Source organism: Colobus angolensis, unplaced genomic scaffold, assembly GCF_000951035.1.
Source record: "Colobus angolensis palliatus isolate OR3802 unplaced genomic scaffold, Cang.pa_1.0 Scaffold109, whole genome shotgun sequence".
Classification (NCBI taxonomy): Eukaryota; Metazoa; Chordata; class Mammalia; order Primates; family Cercopithecidae; genus Colobus; species Colobus angolensis.
Genome location: NW_012111919.1, coordinates 6,073,084 through 6,081,384, shown reverse-complemented (window position 1 = coordinate 6,081,384; position 8,301 = coordinate 6,073,084). Strand labels below are relative to the sequence as shown.

At 43.0% G+C, this 8,301-nt stretch overlaps 1 pseudogene; it reads right to left on the bottom strand.

The window, feature by feature from the left end:
* Positions 1–4,764: 4,764 nt before the first annotated feature.
* LOC105517984 lies at positions 4,765–5,272 on the bottom strand (annotated as a pseudogene).
* Between the last annotated feature and the right edge of the window lie 3,029 nt (positions 5,273–8,301).

Below are 8,301 nucleotides of genomic sequence, written 5' to 3'. Positions count from 1 at the left end.
TAGCCAGGCGTGGTGGCGCACACCTGTAGTCCCAGCTACTCAGGAGGCTGAGGCAGGAGAATCACTTGAACCTGGGAGGCAGAGGTTGCAGGAGGGGAGATAGCGCCAATGTGCTCCAGCCTGGGTGACAGAGAGAGATTCTGTCTGAAAAAAAAAAAAGCTACAAGAGTAGTCTTCCTTAAAGGATTTCACGAAGTTTCTAATAATAGGTTACTGTTGTCTAGGAAATTACGAATACTTTTTTCCATCATTTTACAGTTACAAGCTACTGACAAATTGCTTTTACTTGTTTTATGACAGCAAAAGAGAATGAAGATAGAATAGACCTTGAATTCAAACTGAGTTTTACTGGAATAATGGCTACATCACTTTTGAGCTAGGTAACCTTACATACATCATTTAGCTTCTCTGAGTCCCAGCTGCCTAACTTATAGCATGGACATAATTATCCCCCTCAGGTTGTTCTGAGGACTAAAGAAGATACTAAGAATACAATAGTGTTATGCTCCTTTCTCTTTCCTCATCCCCCATCATAATTTGTTATAAAGATTGGTAAGAAACATCTTCAAGCTCACGCCTGTAATCCCAGCACTTTGGGAGGCCGAGGTGGGCGGATCGCCTGAGGTCAGGAGTTCAAGACCAGCCTGGCCAACATGGTGAAAGCCCATCTCTACTAAAAATACAAAAACAAGCCAGGCATGGTGTCAGGCGCCTGTAATCCCAGCTACTGGGGAGGCTGAGGCAGGAGAATCACTTGAACCGGGAGGTGGAGGTTGCAGTGAGCTGAGATTGTGCCACTGCACCACTCTAGCCTGGGCAACAAGAGCAAGACAGTGCCTCAAAAAAAAAAAAAAAAAAAAAAGAAACATCTTCAGACTTCATCTAAAAAGTCCTGATTTTGACATGATTGTGAAATTTTACTTCTGATTTCATGAATTAAACTTTTTAAAAGCCTGGTACAGTGGCTCATGCTTGTAATCCCAGCACTTCGGGAGGCCGAGGCAGGTGGATCACCAGAGGCCAGGAGTTCTACACTAGCCTGGCCAACATGGTCAAATCCTGTCTCTACTAAAAATACAAAAATTAGCTGGGCATGGTGGTGGGTGCCTGTAATCTTGGCTACTTGGGAGGCTGAGGCAGGAGAATCATTTGAGCCTGGGAGGAGGAGGTTGCAGTGAGCTGAGCCTGTGCCATTGCACTCAAACCTGGGCAACAAGAGCAAAATTTCACCTCAAAAAAAAAAAAAACCCTTGAAAAAAAATTTTTAATATACTTATTGAACCACCCATCAATGTGTGCAAGGCATTGATTTAAAACTAATGATAAAAGTGTCAGTATCAGTATGACAGACACAGTTTCTATTAGCACAATTTTATGGACTTATAAGGAAAAAATATACTGAATTACTAAATGTAAACATGGCATAGAATTATGAAGTAAAAATTAATTTTAACATGGAGACACCAAAGTCACCATTACTACAGGCACTTTCTACAATAAATTTAGTAATATGCAAATGAAGCGGTAAAATTTATTTATATCAATTGAGTGAGCGGCCACAAATGTATCGCAGTCATACGACATGAATGAGCCTAAGTCACCTACTATACTGCAGAGAATAAAGAGCCATCTGACAAATACCCAAGTTATCAGCATAAAGTTGGCACAAGAATGAACAGATGAAAAGAACTGCCTTCGTTTTTCTTCAGTCTACTTCCAACTATCACCATCATCTTACATTGATATAGTATATTACAGTTTACCAAACACCTTCTCAAATATTATCCCAAAAAGTACAGTGATGAAATCAGTCAGAAGACAGAGAAAACTGAGTTTTACAGAACATGTCCACTAACAGGAAAATCCAGTCAAAATAGATTTGGACTACTAAGAATGTGGTATTTAAAAATGCTTACTAGGCCAGGCACAGTGGCGCACGCCTGTAACCTCAGCACTTGAGGAGGTTCAGATGGTGGGAATCACTTGATGCTAGGAGTTCAAGATCAGCCTACAACACAGCGAGACCCTGTCTCTACTACCAGTAAAAACATTAGCCGGGCATCATGGCACACGGCTGTAGTCCTGGCTACTCAGGATGCTGAGGCAGGAGAGTTGCCTGAGTCCAGGAGTTTAAGGCTGCAGTGAACTATACCTGTGCCACTGAATTTCAGCCTGGGTAAGAGTGAGACCCTGCCCAAAAAAAAAAAAAAAAAAAAAACCTCAATAAATTGGGAGTTTGAGACTATTCTGGCTCAGGAGACTGATTTCTTTTTAAAATCAATAAATAAAAATTTTAAATAAGTATATAAGAATCTAAATACAAAAACTGCATATTAAAAACTAAATAGGGCTGGGTGCGGTGGCTCCCGCCTGAATCCCAGCACTTTGGGAGGCTGAGGCAGGTGGATCACTTGAGGTCAGGAGTTCAAGACCAGCCTGGCCAATACGGAGAAACTCTATCTCTACTAAAAATACAAAAATTGGCCGGGCGCGGTGGCTCATGCCTGTAATCTCAGCTCTTTGGGAGGCTAAGGCGGGTGGATCACAAGGTCAGGAGATGGAGACCATCCTGGCCAACATGGTGAAACCCCGTTTCTACTAAAATACAAAAAAAATCAGCCAGGTGTGGTGGCGCGCGCCCGTAGTCCCAGCTACTCAGGAGGCTGAGGCGGGGGAATCACTTGAACCCGGGAGGCGGATGTTGCAGTGAGCCGAGATCGTGCCACTGCACTCCAGCCTGGCGACAGAGTGAGACTATGTCTAAAAAAAAAAATAAAAAAAAATAAAAAAATTAGCCAGGCATGATGGCGCGCACCTGTAGTCCCAGCTACTCGGGAGGCTGAGGCAGGAGAATCGCTTGAACCCAGAAGCGAAGGTTGCAGTGAGCTGAGATCGCACCACTGCACTCCAGCCTGGGTGTCAAAGTGAAACTCTGTATTAAAAAAAAAAAAAAAAAAAAAAAAAAAAAAAAAAAAAAAAAAAAAAATAATGGGGGGGTGGACACGGTGGCTCATGCCTGTAATCCCAGCACTTTGGGAGGACCAGGGAGCGAATCACTTGAGGTCAGGAGTTTGAGACCAGGCTGGCCAACCTGGCAAAACCCTGTGTCTACTAAAAATACAAAAACTAGCTGGGCATGGGAACACACACCTGTAATCCCCAGCTACTTGGGAGGCTGAGGCACGAAAATTGCTTGAACCTGGGAGGCAGAGGTTGCAGTGAGCTGAGATCATGTCACTGCACTCCAGCCCAGCCTGGGTGACAGAGTGAGACTCTGTCTCAAAAAAAAAAAAAAAAATTAAATGGATAATTAAAAATTAAAAATTGCATATTACAATTTTATTTTTTTAAATATACATTTAATGGTCAAAAGGAATTTGAGGAGGAAAAAATGTAAAAACAAACAAAAAACTGGCCACTTTTTTTTAGATTATGGATTTGTATCAAGGTATTATACAACCAGACATGCTATCTTTATACAGAAGCTTAAGTTTCTTTTTAAGGATAAGGCCATTCCAGCTATTAAATATGAGGGAAAAGAAACCAACGGATCACATTTCCATGTTGGGTTCCTTTTACTTAGATCTTCTATGGAATGTGATTAGACCCCCAAGCCTCCAAGAGCAACTAACTATGATAGCATCAGAACCAAATACTTAAAAGACAGTTCATTTGTATATTTTGTGAACTCTGGTTTACAACACACTAAGTGATGGAAAATGAAATCTTTTGGAAAGTTTCAGCTTATTTTAGCTGTAATTATAGTAATGAAACAAATATATTTTTGTCCTTTCCTAGAAATTTTTAATGGGATAGTTATATACTCCAAGGACCAAAGTGGTAGTGACAACAGTAATTTAAATGAGAAAATCCTATGGGAAAGGTGACACTTAGGCAGAGACTGGCAAGGTTACTTACTGAGTCACTCCAGGGCTGACCAAGACATTCTCATTCCAGGACATTCTCATTCCAGGGCTCCATACTGAAATGTTATGTTATGTCACAAAGGCCCCCCACCCCGTTTTTTTAAATAAGTATTTTAATTCAATTTCAGAAAAAAATGGTACATGACTTGGATGAGAAAGCATAAAATTAAGAGGCTTTTCTGGAAACACAAGAAAAAGAAATAATCTTTAATATATTCAATAATTTTCTGGATCTTTCTCTTGTGTCAAAAGCTACATATTTTCTCCTCAAAGCAGCTGCTCCAAGAACTAACTAGCCTTACTCTTTATCTCTCTCTAGCTGGGATAGACTAATTCCGCTCCACTCCCACCTCTCTTCTTTCAGTAACATTGTGTAGGTGTTAATGGCCTGGCTCTCACCAATGAACAGAATTATCCTTTAAGCCAGCAACTCACAGGCAGTGCCACCCAAAGCCTCACCCCCAGTCCCCAGGGCAGAAGCCACAGAGCTGGCATTGTTTCCAATATCCCAGGAAGAAGGAGCCAAAAGCTGACCTTCAGCACAAATCAAAGCCCAATATGGAGAGAGAATAACTGCTTCTAGGCCCAGATTAGGCAAGCTGTGGGCAAGAAAAGGGGAGATTTGCAGCCACCCCATCTTTAGAAACAAGGGGAAAACTAGACCCTTTTCCACTATTATGGTATAGAAGGTACTCTACTGTTCCAAGGAGATCTGAAAGCACAAAAGGATCTAAACAAATAAAAGAGAATTTTTCCCAGGCTGGAGACAAGAGTGACAAACAGAAAGACGGGTGAATATAATAATGTGTAGGAAGATGATGCTGGAAACCTCAGCTCTTCACACAGCTGCCAGCCCTACAAATAACACAGTAAGAACCAGGACAACCACTCCAGACTGGTATAGCTGGGGAATCTTCAGGCCTTTTCCTAGGTCCCACATCAAGTGCTGGATCCCATTCCAGGTATGATACATGAGAGGGAAGACGAGTGTAAACTTAGTTGTGTCGATCAGTACTGGCCCCAGACACAGGGACCAAAGAGTTCCAAATAAGACTCAAAGTTCCCAGGGAGTAACAAGGTTGACATGCCAAAAAAAGAGACGCCCGCACTCAAAGCAATATCAGTGCCATGGTGGCAGATGGACATTGCTGTGGGAAGAGACCAACTATAGATAGTGACGTGGGGAGATACGGGATGGCTTGAACCTGCGTTCTTATTCCAGAACCACTCCATCTCTTCTTTGGCTGTGGTTCCCAAAGGAACGGCATTTCTGATACAGAGCTGAGGGCTAAAGCAGGCTCAGAGGCAATTATGACCCCAACATGTCTCAGCAAGAGTGCAGCCATCTTGGGTTCCGGTCTGGATGGAAGTGCAAAGCCCATTTTAAATACAATCTCCCTTAGCTGGGTGTGGTGGTTTACGCCTGTAATCCCAGCACTTTGGGAGGCCAAGGCAGGCAGTCACCTGAGGTCAGGAGTTTGAGACCAGCCTGACCAACATGGTGAAACCCTGTCTCTCTCTACTAAAAATACAAAATTAGATGGGCGTGGTGGTGCATACCCGTAATCCCAAATACTTGCGAGGCTGAAGCAGGAGAATTGCTTGAACCTGGGAGGCAGAAGTTGCCATGAGCCAATATTGAGTCATTGCACTCCAATCTGGGTGGCAAAAACAAAACTCCATCTCATATAAATAAATAAATACAACTCCTTTTGAAAACCTTCCATGATTTCTCCAATAGGTGTGAATATAAAATTATTAACATGAGAAGAGATCAGTTAGGTACTCTTAAATTTGCAATGCCTTCATTGCCACAACTCTAGTCCCAACCACCATCAACTCTAGGTGGTCTCCTCATTTCCATTCTTGTCCCCATCCAATCCAGTTTCTACACAGTAGTCAGGACGACTCTGAAATAAAAAGTTGGCCAGGTACTGTGGCTCATGCCTGTAATCCCAGCACTTTGGGAGGCCGAGGTGGGCGGATCACTTGAGGTCAGGAGTTCGAGACCAGCCTGACCAACAGAGTGAAACTCCGTCTCTACCAAAAATACAAAAAATTAGCCAGGCATGGTGATGCATGCCTGTAATCCCAGCTACTCAGGAGGCTGAAGCAGGAGAATCGCCTGAACCCAGGAGGCAGGGTTGCAGTGAGCAGAGACTGCACCATTGCACTCCTGCCTGAGTGACAGTGCGAGACTCTGTCTCAAAAAAAAAAAAAGAAAAGAAAAGAAAAGAAAAAGTTGTTTGTAGGACTTATCCTGCTGTGATTTTTTTTTTCTGAGTTAAACCTTTAAATGACTTCCTATTACTGTTAGAATAACGTCTAAGTCATTTGGGTAATATTACAGGAAAGTTCATTGTACTGTTTTCTCCCTACATTTGAGTGGTTTGAAAATTTTTCTATAAAAGCTAAAAAAAAAGAAAAAGAAACAGAAAAAGCTAGTCCCAAATCCTTAACATTGCTTAAAAGGCCCTGTATCAGCTGGGCGTGGTGGCTCACGTCTGTAACCCTAGCACTCAGGGAGGCCGAGGAGGGTGGATCACCAGAGGTCAGGATTTCGAGACCAGTCTGGCAAACATGGTGAAACCCCATCTCTACTAAAAATACAAAAATTAGCCAGGCATGGTGGCGCGCTATAGTTCCAGCTACTTGGGAGGCTGAGGCAGGAGAATCGCTTGAACCCAGGAGAGGTTGCAGTGAGCAGAGATCGTGCCACTGCACTCCAGCCTGGGCGACAGAGTGAGATTCTGTATCGAAAAAAAAAGCCCTGCATCATTTCTGGCCCTAACCTACTTTATCACAGCGCCCTTTTGCTTCCCACACACCAACTGCTGAAGTTCCTGAAATGACCATCTTCCCTAGCCTCCATGCCATCTATTTCCTTTGCCTTTCTTCTCTCCTTTGGGAGTCATCTTCCCCTAATTCCTATTTATCCCTAATATCTGAGCTCAAAGATTACTTTCCTAGGAAAACCTTCCCAGCTGGGATTAAGTCCCCCTGTTACCTTCTCTCACAAACAACTTACATTCTTTGTTTTAGCCTCTGTCTTGGCTTATTGGCATTTATTTGCGTGACTATTTATTTTATTTTATTTTATTTTTTGAGATGGAGTCCCACTCTGTCACCCAGGCTGGAGTGCAGTGGCACCATCTAGGCTCATTGCGACCTCTGCCTCTCGGGTTCAAGCGATTCTCCTGCCTTAGTTTTTTCTGAGTAGCTGGGATTACAGGTGTCCCCCACCACACCCAGCTAATTTTTGTATTTTTAGTAGAGAGAGATGGGGTTTTACCATGTTGGCCAGGCTGCTCTAGAACTCCTAACCTCAGGTGATCCACCCACCTCAGCCTTTCAAAGTGCTGGGATTACAGGCGTGAGCCATCGCTCAGGGGCCCTGATTATTTTCTTAATATCTGTTTTGCCCAATGACACTGTATAGTCTAAAGGCAGAGTGTGTAATTGTCACTATCAAATCCTTAGCACTCAGTACACAGTAGGTACTAAATTTTTTTGAATGAAAAAATATTAAATCAAGTCTATGCTAATTATTATTATACATTATTAAATTAAAATACAAGTAAAGCACCCTCCACAGTGCCCAGCTGAAAACAACTGCTCAGTAAGTGTGAGCTTCCTTTAATACCGGGCTGCAGTCAGCCTCATATCATTAGTGTGCTTAACCACTCCCTCTTTCCGCACACATTTTTTACACATTTTTGGACTCCGCCAGTGCCTAGCACTAATGTTAGTATTATACAAAGATACTCTGAATTCACTGAATTTAACTGCCTTTTAAATAAATCCGACTTTCAGCATATTTAGACAGAAGACACAGTATGAATTTTTGAAGAGTTTGCCCCCTAAAAACAAACTACAACCGGGCAGACTTCACACTACCGCATTCTTTTCTGCATTCGCATCAAAACAAATCCGCAGTTTCCTATCTTTACTTATCTCAAATTACGTACATGGGAACCAACGCTGGACTCCACACGAACATTCATCATTGCTGACAAGTAATAAACTCTTTTATTACTGGCGGCGAAAAGGGAAAAAAAAGGCACAAAGAAGAAAATAAGGAAATGTGAAATAAACGAACACCAGGCCTTCAAAACATCAGAGAAAGTGAGTTGTGGGAGACGGTTGAAGTCACTAATAGGCATACTTTGTATCACTGGACCGCGATGGTGCAGCGTTCGCCTTTGAAAATAGAAACATTGTGTAGCGCATAACTCCAAGTTTCGGAACGCCCTGCGAGAGAAGCGGGAGCTGTGCCTTCAGCTAGCTCGCGAGTCAAGCCGCAGGGGCTCGGGGTCGCTGCTCACCTGGACTGGGCAGGAGCCTGGCCCGGGCTCCGCCGCCCGCGCCACTTCCC